Genomic DNA, 17,228 nt, shown 5'->3' with positions numbered 1-17,228 from the left:
CAGCCACCTGCAAAAGTAGCCACCCATTATGGCAAATGGATGCAGGTATATTGCCAATGGGATGGATGGGTCTCCTGAGCACAGTGGCCAAAGAACTTTCTAATCCTCTTCATGCCCTTGTAACATGTCTGGCATGAGAGAATGAAGCTTTGAACAACTGTAATTCTTTTTAAAGTGCTTCAGAGAAGAAGATTCCATCTATGTTTGTCTAGCATTGTCTAAGCAAGCAGTTTCTGGAGAACATTAATATTCCAGTATCTAGTGAGGTAGATTTTTTTCAGAGGCGGTGTTCATTTGAGACAGTGGAAAACAACCAACACAAGTGGCATATGTAGCATGAGTCAGATGCTTTCCCTTCAGTATCTCTTTGAGTTTTCACAACAGTTTTTTTAAATGATATTTATTTATTTATTTATTTATTTATTTATTTATTTATACTAAATTTTTTTTGAGAGAGAGTGCACACATGGACACACACATGCATGTGTGAGGAGGGGAGGGGCAGAAGGAGAGGGACATAGAGAGAGTCTCAAGCAGGCTCTATGCCCAACATGGAGCCCAATGTGGGGCTCTACCCCACAAACTGTGAGATCACAACCTGAACTGAAATCAAGAGTCAGATGCTTAACAGACTGAGCCACCCAGACACCCATAAGATTTTATTTTATTTATTTTTATTTTTTATTTTTTTAAGTTTATTTATCTTGGGAGGGAGGGGCAGGGAGATCAGGAGAGAGAGAATACCAAGCAGACTCCACAATGACACTGTGGAGCCCAATGGGGGACTCAAGCTCATGAACTGTGACATCATGACCTGGCTGGAAATCAAGAGTTGGACGCTTAACTGACTGAACCACCCAGGCATCACCCTAAGATTTTACACCCAATGTGGGGCTCGAACTCACAACCCCAAGACCAAGGGCCACATTGCTCTACTGACTGAGCCAGCCAGGCACCCCTATTTTCACAACAGTCTTTGTTTTGCAGAATATCACCATTGCCATTTTAGACCCGAAGAAACAGGCTCAGAGGAATTAAGAAGCATGTTCAAGTTTGCACATCTAGGGACTGTGGCAGGGTTGGCCTCTGAACTCAAATCTGACTTCCAAGCTGGTACGTTCTGCATGATGACACTGCCCTACACTTTGCCATCCCCTATGTGAAATCCAAGAACACCCAGTTCCCTTTGTTTTGAGTGTATATTCAAGTCAGCTTCCCAGGCATCTGAGCCCTTACAAGGGGGCACTCTGCCCAAGAGGTGCCAGGGCCAAGTTATGCCCCCACCTTACAGAAATCAATTCGCCTCTGGTTTATGCATTAATGTGTTCATTCTGAGTAATCTGGAAGGTGATCACCTCTGCCTACTGGACCTCCCAAGCCCAGAAGCACAGAGGCAAGAAGGAACATGGTGTAGGGGGAGGGCAGTGGACAGAGTATTGTGGACAAGGCAGAGGGGGGACAGTGGGGAAGAGGTCTTCTTTGTCCTCATCCTCAGGAAGTGGTCTCCATTTCTAATGAATTCTGCCTTCTAAACAGCTCATCTCCTCTGCTCCTCATCATTGTACAGTGAACAATGAGCACTTTGCTGAGATTCACCAAGCATCTCTTGCCCTTGTCCCGTGCCCTCTTTGCCCCTGCCACAGGATTTTGAACATTCTCTGGACCATTGGAAAAGCCTCCACATGTGGTCTCTTAGCTGTCAGTCTCACCCTTCTCCAAGCTACCCTCCCCAGCGTCTCACAGAGAGCCCTCAGAAACCCAGATATGACACTCATTCCTTCAGTGGCTCCCTGCAGTCTGAGAGGGTCCTTAGCCTGGAGACCCAAGGGCCTTTCTGCTGACATATGCAACCTCATCTCTTGCTAGTCCTCACAGGGCTTTAATCACATCGAGTTACCATTTGCATGCCCTCAAATGTATGGTGCTCTCTTAAGACTCCATGCCTTTGAACATGCTGTTCTGTCTACCTGGAGTGCTCTTCTCCCATTTTTTATCTAGTTAACTTATATTTACCTTTCAAGACCAAGCTCCAGTGCTACTTCCTCCTGGAAGTCTTCCCTTACCCTCTTCTCTACTTCTTCCAGGGTGAGCAAGGCACTCCTCTGCACTCCCAAAGCATTCTTGCTTATCTCTAATATTTGTATGATTTTCAGTAATAATCATAGATGCACCAGTTTGTTTACCCATTCACTCATTGAAAAACATTTGGGTTGTTTCCATTTGGGGGTTATTACCAATACAGTGGCTATATAAACGTGTGTGTACAGGTTTCTATGTGAATACAGGTTTTCATTTCTCTAGGATAATTTGCAAGAGTGTTATTGCTGAGATGTATGGTAAGCGTGTTTAGTTTTGCAAGAGACTGCCATACCCTTTTTCAGAGTGGCTGCACCATTGCACATTCCTACCAGCAATGTTTGGGCAATCCCATTTCTTTGCCTACTCACCAGCATTTTGTGTTATCACATCTTTTTTTTAATTTTAGCCATTTGGATAGGTGTGTACTGATACATCACTGTGGTTTAATATACATTACCTAATGGCTAATGATGTTAAGCATCTTTTCATGTGTTAATTTTCTGTCTGTATATTCTCTTCAGTTTCTCATTGGGTTTTTTTAATGTTGAGTTTCAGGAGCTCTTTATGTATTCTAAATATGAGTCCTTTGTAAGATATGTGGTTTGCAAATATTTTCTCCCTGTCTCTGAGCTTGTCTTTTCCTCTTCTTAAGAGGTTTTTTTTCTAGAGCAAAAGTCCTTAATATATTTTCTTTTATGGATTTATGTTATGACTAAGAACTGTTTATCAAGCCCTAGGTCCCAAAGATTTTCTCCTATTTCATTTCTAAAAGTTTTATGGTTTTATGTTTTACACTTAAATCTATGATCCATTTGAGTTAATTTTTGTGCGAAGTGTGAGCTTTAGATCAAAGTCCTTTTTGGGGGCCTATAGATGCCCAATTGCTCCAGCATCATTCATTGAGAAAGCTATCTTTCATTATTGCTTTTGCACTTGTTAAGATTCAGTTGTCTGTACTTGTATGAATTTGTTTTGGATTCTCTATTCTGTTCCATCAATCTATGTGTCTGTCCCTCCCCAATATCACACAATATCATGCAGTCTTTTTTAAAGATTTTATTTGAGAGAGAAAGTGCATGAGCGGGGGAGAGGGATGGGGAGGAGAGGGGCAGAGACAGAGACAGAGAGAAAATCCTAAGCAGGCTCCATGCCCAGCTCAATCTGATGTGGGGCTTGATCCCACCATCCTGGGATTGTGACCTGAGCTGAAATCAAGAGTCAGACGTTCAACCATCTGAGCCACCCAGGCACCCCTATCATGCAGTCTCAATTTGTGTAGCTACATACTATGTCTTAAAATTGTGTAGAGTAATTCCTCCCACTTTATTCTTTTTCAAAATTGTTTTAGCCTCTCTAGTTCTTTGTAGCTTCCATATACATTTTAGAATAATCTTGTCTGTATCAAGAAAAAAATGTTGCTAAGATTTTGATAAGAATGGTGTAAAACCTGCAAAACGTTTTGGGGAGAACCGACACCCTTACTGTGTTGAGTCTTGCAATTCAGGAGCACAGTACATCTCTCCCTGTAGTTAAATCTTTGATTTCTTTCATCAGCATTTAGTAGTTTCAGCCTACCATTCTTATATATATTTTCTTAGATTTTTATCTATGTATTTTCTTTGAGTGATTGTGGATGATATTATAATTTTAATTTTGGTTTTCACATGTACATTTCTAGTACTTAGAAATGCAATTGGATTTTGTATGTTGATCTGGTATCCTACAGCCTTGCTGAACTCATTTATTAGTTCTAGGAGGTTGGGGTTTTTTTGTTTGTTTTGTTGTTATTGTTTGTCTTATAGATTTCTTGTGATTTTCTATATAGACCATCATACTGGGGTGCCTGGGTGGCTCAGTTGGTTGAGTGTCTGACTCTTGGTTTCAGCTCAGGTCATGATCCCAGGGTCATGGGATTGAGCCCTGCATTAGGCTCCATGCTGAGCATGGAGGCTGCTTGCGATTCTCTCTCTTTCTCCCTCTGCCCCTCCACTGCTCGCACTCTCTCTCTCTCTAAAAAAAAAAATAAAATAAATTTTTTAAAAAGGCCATCATGCCATCTCTCAATAGAGATCGTTTTATTTATTACTTTCCAATCTATATGCCTTTTATTTCATTTTCTTGTTTTATCACACTGGCTAGGACTTCCAGTACTATGTTGACTAAGAGTGGTGACTGGACATGCTTGCCTTGTTCCTGATCTTATGGAGGAACACATCCAGTCTTTCACCATTTAGTATGTTAGTGTTAGGGTTTTTTACAGATGTTCTTTACTAACTGGAGGAAGTTCTCTTTCCCTTTCTTTCTTTCTTTCCTTTTATTTTCTTTTATTTTGAGGAAGTTATCCTCTATTCCTAGTTTTCTGAGAGTTTTAAAAAAATGAATAAGTTTCCACACAAAACATTTGAAGGACCCAAATTTGTAGCAAATTCCATGGCAGTTTTAAAGTTGAGCTGCTATAGTAAATACACTGGGGATTCTTGATACTTGAATATGGAATATGTGCACAGGGAAAGGAAATACAACATTGCACTGTATAAGCACTGTATTTTTAACTAGAAAATGCAATGTCTTAAATAAAATAGTACTTAAAAATGGTACCAAAAAACCCTCCAAAAACAAAAAAAATGAGTAAGTATTGAATTTTTTCAGATGCCTTTTTTGCATGCCTTGATATAATCGAGTGATTTTTATTCTTTTAGTCTGTTAACATGACGGATTACATTGGATGATTTTCAAACTGAACCAGATTTGAACTCTTGGAATAAAACCTACTTGGTCATGGTGTGTAATTCTTTTTATATATTACTGAATTTTATTTGTTGATATTTTGCTGTGGATTTTACATTTATATTCATGGGGGATATTGATCTGTAGTTTTCTTTTTGTACTGTCTTTGTCTGGTTCTGGTATCAAGCCCACATAAAATGAGTTAGGAAGTTTTCCCTCTTCTATTTTCTGGAAGAGATTGTATAGAATTGGCATTCATTCTTCTTTGGACATTTGGTGGAACTCTCCAAGGAAACCACCAGATCTGAATATTTCTTTTGGAGGAATTTTAAATTACAAATTCAGCTTTCTTCAGAGGAATTGGTTCATTTCATCTAAGTGTCAAATTTATGTGTGTAGAGATGTCCACAAGGTCTGTCTCTGTTTCTTTCCTGATACTGGTTAGTTTTGTCTTCTCTTTTTTTTCTAGTCTTGCTAGAAGTTTGTTAATTTTATTCATCTTTTCAAGCAACAATATTTTTGTTTCATTGATTCTCTATTGTTTTTTTTGTTTTCAAATTTTTTGTCTTCAAATTTGTTTTCAATTTTATTTCATTAATTTCTTATCTTTTATTATTTCTTTTTTTTCTGTTTGCTTTGGGTCTGTTTTGCTGGTGTGTTTTTGTTTTTGTTTTATTTTTATTTTGTTTTTTAGTTCTTGAGGGGAGAGTTTAGATTATGGAATGGATTTGAGACCTTGCCTCTTTTCTAATGAAAGCATTTAGTTACATAAATTTCCCTCTCAGAACTGCTATAGCTGTGACCTACATGCTTTGATTTTGTATATATTTTTTTCAATCAGTTCAATGTTCATTTTCTACTTCCCTTGAGACTTCATTTTTGAACCATGGATTATTTAGAGGTATGTTGCTTAGTATCCAAATGTTTGGCAATTTTCTTGCCATTTTTCTGTTATTGACTTCTAACTTGATATCATTGTGGTAAGAGAAGGCCTGCTATATTATTTTAGCTCTTTTAAACTTGTTGATTTTTTTTTTAGTGGCCCAGGGTTATATGGTCTCTCTTGGTGAATGTTCTGTGGATAGTTGAAAAGAATATGATATATTCTGCCATTGTTAGGTGGAGTGATCTAGAAATGTAGATTAGGTCCTGTTGGTCATTGGTGTTGTTAATTACTTCTATACTCTTCCTGATTTTTCATCTATTTCTTCTATCAATTGTTGAGTGAAGGTTGTTGAAATCCTCAATATAATTGTGGCTTTGTCTATTACTCCCTCCAATTCTATCAATTCTTGCTTCATATATACTGCAGCTCTATTGTTTGGCATATACACACTTAGAAGTGCTATGTATTCTTGGTAATTTGATCCTTTTATTTTGTAGTATACTGTTTTGATTTCATTTCCTTTTGTTTACACATTTAGATATTTTCTTAGTGGTTACTGTAGTGATTATAATTAACATGCTAAGTTTATAATGATCTAGTATGAATTGATACCAATTTAGCTTTAATAGCATACAAAAAATCTCTTATACAGCTCAGCCCCTCCTTTTATGTTGTTGTTGTAACAAATTATGTTTTTTTTTTACATTGTGTGACCAATAACATAGATTTATAATTATTTTGTGTGCATTTGTATTTTAAATTATGTAGGAAATAAAAAAAAAATTGGAGTTACCAGAAATACAACAATACTCATTTCTATATTTACCTAGGTAGTTATCTTCATTGGGGACCTTTATTTCTTCATATAGCTTTATATTTGTGCTTAATGTCCTTTCATTTCGACAGATAATGAATTCTCCCAGATTTTGTTTATTTGGGAATGTTGTAATTTGTCCTTCATTTTGGAAGGACAGTTTTGTTAAATATAGAATTCTTGGTTGACAGTTAATTTCAGAACTTTAAATATGTCATCCCACTGTCTCTTGGCCTTTATGATTTCTGGTGAGAAATCAGCTGTAAGTCTTATTGAGGATCCCCTTGTACATGCTGAGTCATTTCTTTTTTGTTGCTTTCAAGATTCTTTATTTGTCAGGGTGCCTGGGTAGCTCAGTCGGTTAAGTGTCTAACTTTGGCTCAGGTCATGATCTCATGGTTTGTGGGTTCAATCCCCACTTGGGCTCTGTGCTGACAGCTCAAAGCCTGGAGCCTGCTTCAGATTCTGTGTCTCCCTCTCTCTCTGCCCCTCCCCCACCTGTGCTCTGTCTCTGTCTCTCAAAAATAAATAAATGTTTAAAAAACTTAAAAAAAAAGATGCTTTTTTTGTCTTTTGATAGTTTGTTTTTAATGTGTTTTGGTGTGAATCTTCTAAAATGTATCCTATTTTTGTTGAACTTCTTGTAGATTCATGTCTTTCATCAAATTTGGATAGTCTGGGGCCATTATGTCTTCATACATTCTTTCTGCACCTTTCTCTCTCTTTTCTCCTTCTGCAGCTACAGAAGGAGCTCCATTATAGGTGTATGTTGGCCTGCTTCCTTTATGCTCTGTTCACATTTCTTCATTCTTTTTTTTTTCTGGCTCCCCAAATTGAGTAATTTTAATTGCCTTATCTTAAATTTGCTGATTCTTTTTTCTGCCTACTCAGATCTGCTGTTAATCCCCTTTAGTAAATTTTTCATTTCAGTTCCTGTACTTTTCAGCTCTAGAATTCTATTTGTTCCTTTTTATAATTTTTTGATTTCTGTATTGATATTCATATGTTGCTCATACGAAATTTTCCTGGCTTCCTTTAGTTCTTTGTTCATGGTTTCCTTAAGCTCTTTTTTTTTTATTTTTTATTTAATTTATTTTTTTAATTTACATCTAAATTAGTTAGCATATAATGCAACAATGATTTCAGGAGTAGATTCCTTAATTTCCCTTACCCATTTAGCCCATCCCCCCTCCCACAACCCCTACAGTAACCCTCTGTTTGTTCTCCATATTTAAGAGTCTCTTCTATTTTGTCCCCTTCCCTGTTTTTATATTATTTTTGCTTCCCTTCCCTTATGTTCATCTGTTCTGTGTCTTAAAATCCTCATATGAGTGAAGTCATATGATATTTATCTTTCTCTGACTAATTTCGCTTAGCATAATGCCCTCTAGTTCCAACCATGTAGTTGCAAATGGCAAGATTTCATTCTTTTTGATTGCAGAGTAATATTCCATTGTATATATATACCACATCTTCTTTATCCATTCATCCATCAATGGACATTTGGGCTCTTTCTGTCCTTTGGCTGTTGTTGATAGTGCTCCTTAAGCTCTTAAAATTTTTTTTTAAACATCTTTTCATTTTTGAGAGACAAAGCATGAGTTGGGGGGTGCAGAGAGAGAGGGAGACACAGAATCCAAAGTAGGCTCTAGGCTCTAAGCTGTCAGCACAGAGCCCGATGTGGGGCTTGAACTCACAGAGAGTGAGATCATGACTTGAGCTAAAGTTGGACGCTTAACTGACTGAGCCACCCAGGTGCCCTGCTGTCCTTAAGCTCTTTGAACATATTTAAGAGAGTTGTTTCAAAGTCTTTGTCTATTAAGTCCCATGCTTGGATATCCTCAGGCACAATCTTTGCCAATTTATTCTTTTCATGTGAGTGGGCCATACTTTCCTATTTCTTTCTATGCCTGTGTTTTTTGGATTGAAATTGGACGTTCAAATATTATAGTGTGGCAACTCTGGAAATCAGATTCTTGTCCTTCCTCATGGTTTGCTGTTCTTGACTGTTGAAGGCTGTAGTCATACATTCATTTAGCGACTTTTCCAAACTGTTTTTGTAAAGACTGTATTCCTTCTAGTGGGGCCCTGAATTCTCTGTTCTTTCAGCTTGCGTACAGCTAGTATTTTAACATAGGTTTCCTTGACCATCAAGAATGAAAACATGCAATTAACAAACCACTCCTTTCCCAGTATTTGTGGATTGGCTCTGTGTGGGGTCACTCTTTCAATATTTAGCCAGACCATTTACAGCTCTGCTTTAGCCTTCACTTGCTGCTTGCACTGAGTTTTGAGATCACCCAGAGATGAAACATTAGAGTCTTTTCAGATCTTTTCTGAGCATGCATTCTGTTCTGGGCATGCATGTGGCTTTCTAAGTTCTCCAGTACATATAAGTGCTTTTGAATGTCCTAACGTCCCAAAGAAACTCACCCAGGCTTTAGGTGATCTGTTGTATGTCTCAACTATAATCTTTTGCCCCAGAAGGCTTCAGGCTTTTCTTTTACCTTACAAATTTTCAGGCAATGCTTGCCACCCTTCTTCCCTGAGCAAGTTTTGAGGTAAGTAAAATAGAAACAAGCATTTTCAATCAGTCCTTTAGGTAGTCCCCAGAGAGCTTAGAACAAAATGATTTTCAAATGAAATCTTCTCTGCTCCCTCTGAAACCAGGGACCAGGGACACACAGGTTAGGTAGTCATCTTCAGCACCAACACCCAGCCAGGGAAGGAGTGGGGCAAATACAAAGCCACAAAGTTTCCCTATTTCAAGTTTCCTCTTTCTTGATTCAGCATTTGCTTAGTTACTGTAAAACTTTGACCATTTTCCAGAGTTCTGACAAAGTTGGTTCTAACAGTTTATTCTTGCTTTTTGAGGTTTCTGTGGAAAGATGCGCATTTGGAATTGCCTAGGTGGCCAATTTGCTGACATCATTTCTGTAACCCTTTTATTGTTATGTAATTTCCCTCTTTGTACTTGCTAATATTGTTTTTGCTCTGAAGTTTATTTTATCTGCTTTCAAGTTCACCAATCTTGCCTTCTGCAGTATCACATCCTCTGTTAGTTTTACCTAGAATATTTTTCATCTCAGTTATTTATAGGACATTTAATCTGGGTATTTAAAAATATTATTCATTTCTCTTCTTATTATGCTATTCTTTCCTCTATCTTCTTGAATATATGAAAGATATTTTAATATCAGTTTTAACATCCCTGTCTACTAAATATATCATCTGATTCTGTTTATATTGATTGATTTTTCTTCTTTTAGGGGTTGTATTGTTTTACATCTTTACATGACTTTATTAGTTTTTTTTTAACTACAAATTACTACAAACTTAGCACTTTCTTTTTTAAATTTTTTTTTTCAACGTTTATTTATTTTTGGGACAGAGAGAGACAGAGCATGAACGGGGGAGGGGCAGAGAGAGAGGGAGACACAGAATCTGAAACAGGCTCCAGGCTCCGAGCCATCAGCCCAGAGCCTGATGCAGGGCTCGAACTCACGGACCGTGAGATCGTGACCTGGCTGAAGTCGGATGTTTAACCGACTGCACCACCCAGGCGCCCCAAAACTTAGCACTTTCAAACAACAACACTTATTTATAATCTCACAGTTGTATAGGTCAGAAGTATGGGTAGGCTTGGCTGGATTCTCTTCTTAGGGTCTCACAAGAATGAAAAACAGGAGTCAGCTGGTCTAGACTCTTATCTGGAGCCTTTGGAAAAGAGTCTGCTTCCAAACTCATTCAGGAGATTTCCATGTACCTGTAGGATTGAGGTCCCTGTTTTCTTGTTGGCTGACAGCCTCAGGCCACTCTCAGTTTCTCAGGGCCACTTTTATCCCTTTACCCTTGGCTCTCTCCATTTTCAAGTTAGTAATGGTGTTGTTGAATCCTTCTCACATTTGGAATCTTTCTAACTTTATCCTCCACTACCATCCAGAGAAAACACTCCCCTTTTAAGATTTCAGTGATTAGATTAGACCCACCAGCATCTCTTTTGATTAATTCAAAGTCAACTGATTAGTATTCTTTTTTTATTAATTTTTACTTTTTTAAAAAAATTTTAATGTTTTTTTTTTTTGAGAGAGACACATAGCATGAATGGGGGAGGGGAAGAGTGAGAGGGAGACACAGAATCTGAAGCAGGCTCCAGGCTCTGAGCTGTCAGCACAGAGACCAACACAGGGCTCAAACCCACAAACCACAGATCATGACCTAAGCCAAAGTCGGACGCTTAACCAACTGAGCCACTTGGGCGCCTCAACTGATTAGTATTCTTAATTACATCCCCCAAATAGCTTTTGTCATCAAACTTAACATAATCATGGGTATACTATTAGACCATATTTCACAGTTCTTGGGATTAGGTCAGGAGGTCTTGGGGAGCCATTTTGTAATTCTGCCTTACACAATGTTTATTATTTGATTGGATAATAGACATTGTGAATTTATGTTTGTGTGTGCTAGATTTTTATATTCCTTTAAGGTTTCTTGAGGTTTTTTTCTGGGATGCAATTAAGTTACTTGGAAACAATTCCTTTGAGGCTCATTTTAAAAGCTTTGTTAAGCAAGGCTCAGAATAGCCTTCAGTCTAGATCTAATTTGGCCCCACTACTGAGGCAATAGCCTTCTGAAGATGCTAATCAATTCCCCATGAGTTAGGAGTTTTTCAGCTCTTATTTGGTAGGAACATGAGCTACTTATGGTCCTATGTAGCCCCAGCAATTGCTCCTGTTCCTTTCAGGCAGTTTCCTTCAAACTCATCAGTACTCATCTGAATACTTGAGGAATACTCTCTGCAGATCTCTGAGGGTCTCTCTTTCTGTGAAGTGCCCTCCTCTCTGGAATACTGTCCTGCTAAGCTAACTCCAGCTGCTTTGGTCTTCCTGGACTCTCAGCCCCATTTACTCAATTCAGAAAGTCCACTGGGCTCAAACTCGGTTCCCCCTCCCTGAACCATCGCCTGGAGACTCTCACACAGTAGTAAGCCAGGACAATTGTAGGGCTCACCTAGTTTGTTTCTGGTCTCTCAGGGATCACTGAAATTTGCTTTTTTCGTTTACTGATGTCCAGTGTGTTGAAAATCATAATCCAAAGTTTCATATATTCTATTTTGTTGTTGTTGTTGTTGTTATTTCAGACAGGAAAATAAATCTGGTCCTTGTTACTTCATCTTAGCCAGAAAGGAAAATTCTGAACTTCATATAGATGGAGGCATATAGTAGACATTCCTCTGTATTTGACTTCTTTTGTGAGTAGCAGCAGTTTATTTTTAAGTTGCTGGTAGTATTACACTGTATGAATATTTTCTCTTATTTAATGGCTCCATCGAATTTCATTAGATGGAAGTACCATGATTTATCCAACTGATTTCCAATTGATTTACACTTAGAGATTATTTCTGGTCTCTTGTTGTGACAAACAGTGCTTCAGTACACATCTTAAAGGTATATTTTACACAGATGTGAGATATATGTAGGATAGATTCCCACATATGAAACAGCTGGGACAAAGAATTTTGAATTTTGCATAGTAATTGTCAAACTTTTTTCCAAAGAGAGATCAGCCAATGTTCCCACTGACCATGATTAAGGGTGCCTATTTCTCCACCAACTTGTTATTCTTAAAAGAGCTACTCTGATCATTCAGTTAGCTAACAGTATAGCAAGATCTTCCTATAAAACTTTTTCTCTGTATCCAGGCCATAAGACTGCCTCAGGAAGTGATGTTGCCATCTAGCAAGGGTATCTCATTACTTCAGAAATAAACCTCCTTTGGATTCCATCCAAGGCCTCTGGCCTAATACTAAATTGGCTCTATAGGGAACAGTGCCATGGCAAGATTCCAATGTGGTAGTCTTTGCTCCACTGAAACGACATTTCTTAAGCAAAGTAAATTAATTACAGGCCTTTGGGGGGCTTATTTCCTTTGAGATTAGTATTACACCTAAAACGTTTCAAGATAGTAGCTGTTTTTAGCAATGTTAGACCTGTTACTCCTCTGTAACCTCAACAAAATGCTTTTTCTAGAAAGAATATTAAGTTCACATGGTCTAGTGGGTCATTTTAGTGTCTCAAAGTGTTTGCCTTTCTAACTTAATGATGTGAAAGTATGCTAGGTTTGCTTTAAGAGGTTAGTGTGAACCAGGTAGTAATCAATGTTAATTGACTTAAAACAACACAAAAAGTGATATGTGATGTATCTGTATATGTAAGTTTGTAGCAAGTATAGTAAGGGTAGCTCTGGAGCCCAACTGTCTGGGTATGAATCCCAGTTTTATCACCTACCAGCTGTAATATCACAGGTAAGTTACTTAACATTTCTTGATCTCCTGTGTAGAACAGAGTGTTGGGAAGATTGACCAATTAATTTGAATAAAGCATTTAGAACAATGCTTGACACATAGTACCCTCTCAACAAACATAAGCAATTATGTTTGCATGAACCAGTATTTTTTCTTTTTTTGCAAAATGTATCAATTAACATAATCAAAGCTCTATGAGATGACATCCTGGTGGACGGTGGGGTGTTTTACAGTGTAAGGTGCCTTCTAGCAAAATCTATGAAAATCCTTAGGAGCTATTTCAAAAACAAAGAGAAGCAACAGTCATACACACAGAGACTTGTTTAACAACAATGAACAGCGGTGCCTGGGTGGTTCAGTCAGTTAAGCATCTGACTCTTGATATTAGCTCAGGTCATAATCTCATGGTATGTGGGATTGAGCCCTCTGTTGAGCTCTGTGCTTGGGATTCTCTCTCTCCTCTCTCTGCCTCTACCCATGCTGGTGCTCTCTCTCTCTCTCTCAAAATAAATAAACATTTTAAACAAACAAACAAACAAACAAACAAAAACCAATAATGAACAAATGTCTGTAAAGACAGTTTATTCGGGAACTCAAAGAAATCACGTATGTGGTGGAAACTCCCCTGTAATCTTTTATTCCAAATATTTGCCATTGGGGCTTATTTATGTTAATTAGGTATGTTAATGGGCTAGGTGTAGGGGCAAGGGTAGGGCCACAGCTGGAAGCTAGATGGAACTGATTTGGAAGCATGAAAGCATAAACAAAGTTCACAGATAGACTGAAGAAGACTAGAGGGGACTAGAGGAGAAGTGGATTTTGAGTAAGGTTTACAAATCCATCTCCCTTTAGACTGTGAGCAATGTGAAAGCAGGGCCTTCTATATATCACCTCTGTAGGCTGAAGATGATTCTGTAAATATTTGTTGATACAACTGAATGGAATTAAAATTAAACAGTCCAGGAAAGGTGTCAGGGATTTCAAAACGAGCAAGAGCAAACAGGCAGAGTGGATTTCTACAGGGTGTCTGGGAATAGTATCCCTGAATGTAGCAGAGACAGATGGATGCACAGAATTGGCAAAACACCATTAGGAAAAAAATAGTCAACAAAACACTGCCGAAAAATTGGAAAAACTGTCTCCAGTCATATTTCAGTACTAACAACTACTCAACTACTGTCATTTTTGTTTACTCCCTGGTAGTGCTTGTGTTGTGGTTTTTGTCCATATGCGTATTACTCGTCATTCATTAATTTATTCAACATGTGCCAGGCATGTTCTGTACATGGCTGTGCACAGTTGCAATCATAATTGGTATACCATTTTCTATGCCCTTCCACTTGCTATAGCGTAAGCCAGCATTTCCCTCCGTGTTTTGCTGAGCACAAGCTGCCCCATGACAAACAGGTTCCATGATCAAGAAAAGAAGGCTTGGGAATACCGCACTTGAGAGCCCTTATCTTGGCAGTTTACGACTCAATTTTCTATCTTGGTTGTTCCTTCTCTACTGGATGCCTAAATATTGGACAGCCCCAGGGCTCATCCTAGGTCCTCTTCTCTTCTCTATTTACCTTTTCCCCTTAGGGAAACTCATCCAGTTTCAAGGCTTTAAACCATTAATGTTCCAAGGACTCCCAAATTTCTCTCCAGCCCTGACTACTGCCCTGGACTGCCAATCCACCTGGCATCACCACTTGTATGCCCAATAGGCAGCTCAAATTTAAAATATTTCAAGCATAACCACTCATTCATTTGGCCCTCCTAACCCCTCTCTTTCTCAAATTTTCACCATTCTAATAAATGACACCACCATCCACGCAATTGGTGAAGCCCAAAACCTAGAGATCATTCTGGATTCCTCCTTTCACTTGTCACCCAATTCCAATTCACCAGCCAGTCCAGTTGGCTCAATATTCATGATATAAACCCAAATCCTTCTGCTTCTCTCCATATCTGTGGTCACCACCCTAGCCCAAGCCACTGTCCTCTCTGCCTAGCTTGCTGCAGTAGTCTCCTCGTTGGTCTCCTACCTTCATTCGTACTTTAACCTATTTGCCACAGAACAGCAAGAATTTTTTTATTTTAATTTTTAAGTTTATTTATTTATTGAGAGGGAGGGAGGGAGGAGAGAGAGAGAGAGAACAAGGAAGGGACAGAAAGAGAGGGAGAGAGAGAATTCCAAGCAGGCTCTGTGCTGTCAGCACAAAGCCAGATGTGGGGCTTCATCTTATGAACCATGAGATTATGTCCTGAACTGAAATCAAGAGTTGGATGTGTAACTGACTGAACCACTCAGGTGCCCTCCAGAATGATTTTTAAAAAATCAAAACATGTCACTGATCCTCCAGAAACCCTCCAATGGCTTTCCTTTGCTCTTACAATAGAATCCAAACTCCTTACCATGGTCACTATGCTTCACTCACTATCTCCCAGCCATGCTGTGGTTCTTTCTGTTTCTTGAAAACAGCAAACTCTCTCCCTCCTTGGGGTCTTTGAATTTGCTGTCCCCCTGGCCAGAAGACTCTCCCTTCAGGCCCATTGAGGTCTCAGTTCAAAAGTCATCTCAGAGGAACCTTCTGTAATCAACCCATCTAGGCTAGCCCCCCCCCCCCAACATCCCAGTTCCCATCTATCATGTTGCCCTGTTAATTCTGCTGCAGTCTGAGGTGATTTGGGGTATTTATTTGCATTTTGCCTCTGCTGACTGGAATATAAGGTTCATGAGGGCAGGGTTCTTGTCTCTCTGGTTCATTGCTGCATCCCCAACACCTAAGTGTCTGACATACCCAGTAAATACTTGTTGAATAGATGAAAGTGTAATTAAATGCCTGAGAAGTCTAGGGGTAAAGAAACCTTTTAGGGTCGTCTGGGTGGCTCATTCGGTTGAGTGTCCAACTCTTGGTTTCGGCTCAGGTCATGATCTCACAGTTCGTGAGTTCAAGACCCATGTCCGGCTCTGCACTGACAGCAAGGAGCCTGCTTAGGATCTGTCTGTTTCTCTCCTCCCTCCCCCCACCTCAAAATAAATAAACTGAAAAAAATAAACTTCTAAATATGATATTAAAAAAAACACTATTAGCCATAACCTGTGTGTTTGGGGGAAAATACTTCAGGAAATGCCAGGAGAAGTTTTTTTTTTTTTTCATATTGTAGTGTAATGGAGTAAAAATAACAGAGGTTTATTATTCAGATGGATGTTTACTCAAATCTTTGCTCTGCCACTCACAACTGTGTTAGCTTTGATGAGTTAACTTGCTTCTCTGAGCTTCTCTGAGCTACAGTTTCTCTGTATGTAAATGGAAGTAACAATAAAAGACTTTGGAGGTGGTTGCATCAAACTAGATAAAGTAATACACTTATTATAATACAGGTCAAAAAAGTGTCACTCAATAAATGCTAGTTTCCTTCCTTCCCCATTATCATAATTATGATTTTTACTTAGTGGCACTTAAGGTTGCTATTCAATGGTTTACTTGTTGAGGGATACTTGGGTCACTTCCAGACTCATTCATATATCCTTTTCTTTCCTTTGCATAATTTTCCTAGCATAGATTCCTAGAAGCAAGAGTACTGAGTAAAATGGCATGATCGTGTAAAGTTTCCTGATGCATATTGCCAGATTTTATTTTAAAGGAATGGTATTTATTCATAGTGTTAGCAGCCAGTAATCATGCATCAATTTGGTACTCTTTCAGCCTGACATATTGTAATTTCTTCCGCCTCCCCTCAATTTTAGCTACTATAATAGGCAAAAAATGGCCATTCAGTTTTTAAAATTTTGTATGTCTTCACTCATTAAGGAAGAGTAGACATTTCCCCATATGTTTGCCTTCTAATAGTATTTATTCTCATCTGCTTATGCCTTCGCTCATTTTTCTCTTATGTGATCATATTCCTGTTAGGGATGTGAGGACACAGGCTGGTGGCTCTGAGCCCCACTCTGATGTGTTCTGCAGAGCAGGGGTGGATAAGACTTGGTGCTTGTTGTTCACTCCGTTTTGGAAATCTGGGAGCTGTTTCTCTCCTCCTGGTTTGCTGCCTGCTGTCTTTTTCCTAGACTCCTTTTCTTTCAGCCCTTCCTGTAAATTTGGCATAACTCACAATTGTATCCTGGGTCTTAAAAAATGTTCTTACTGTAAAATACAACATACATACATTAAGAAAAGTATTTAAAACAAATATACACTTTGTACACTTGTAAAAATGTTTACAAGTGCACACCAGTTTGACCATGCCCAGTTCTAGAAATAGAACTTTTCTCATACCCCAGAATCCTTCCCTGTGTCTTCATCAATTACAATGGACCCTTCTACTTTTTTTTTTCAATTTGAGGGGAACAAGCAGGGGAGGGGCAGAGGGAGAGAGAAAGAATCTTAAGCAGGGCTCCATGATCAGCACAGAGCCAGCCGGTTGTA

General features: G+C 38.6%; 1 protein-coding gene across 2 annotated transcripts in view; it reads right to left on the bottom strand.

Annotated features, from left to right (window-relative positions):
* Window positions 1-587: 587 nt before the first annotated feature.
* Window positions 588-17,228, bottom strand: part of NHSL2 (NHS like 2) — a 296,010-nt gene continuing 279,369 nt past the window's right edge. The window contains exons 9-11 of one of the 2 annotated variants that reach the window (XR_007148891.1): window positions 12,002-12,012; window positions 6,730-6,732; window positions 613-623 (exon numbers count right to left, since the gene is read on the bottom strand). The gene's annotated coding sequence lies outside the window, so the exon portion shown is untranslated. Of the gene's footprint in view, window positions 624-4,609; window positions 4,620-6,729; window positions 6,733-12,001; window positions 12,013-17,228 lie in introns of both variants that reach the window. The other variant, XR_007148892.1, reaches the window with a different exon arrangement.

This window comes from Prionailurus viverrinus, chromosome X (assembly GCF_022837055.1).
Source record: "Prionailurus viverrinus isolate Anna chromosome X, UM_Priviv_1.0, whole genome shotgun sequence".
NCBI classification, from domain to species: Eukaryota; Metazoa; Chordata; class Mammalia; order Carnivora; family Felidae; genus Prionailurus; species Prionailurus viverrinus.
This window is presented reverse-complemented; position numbering and strand designations above follow the sequence as displayed.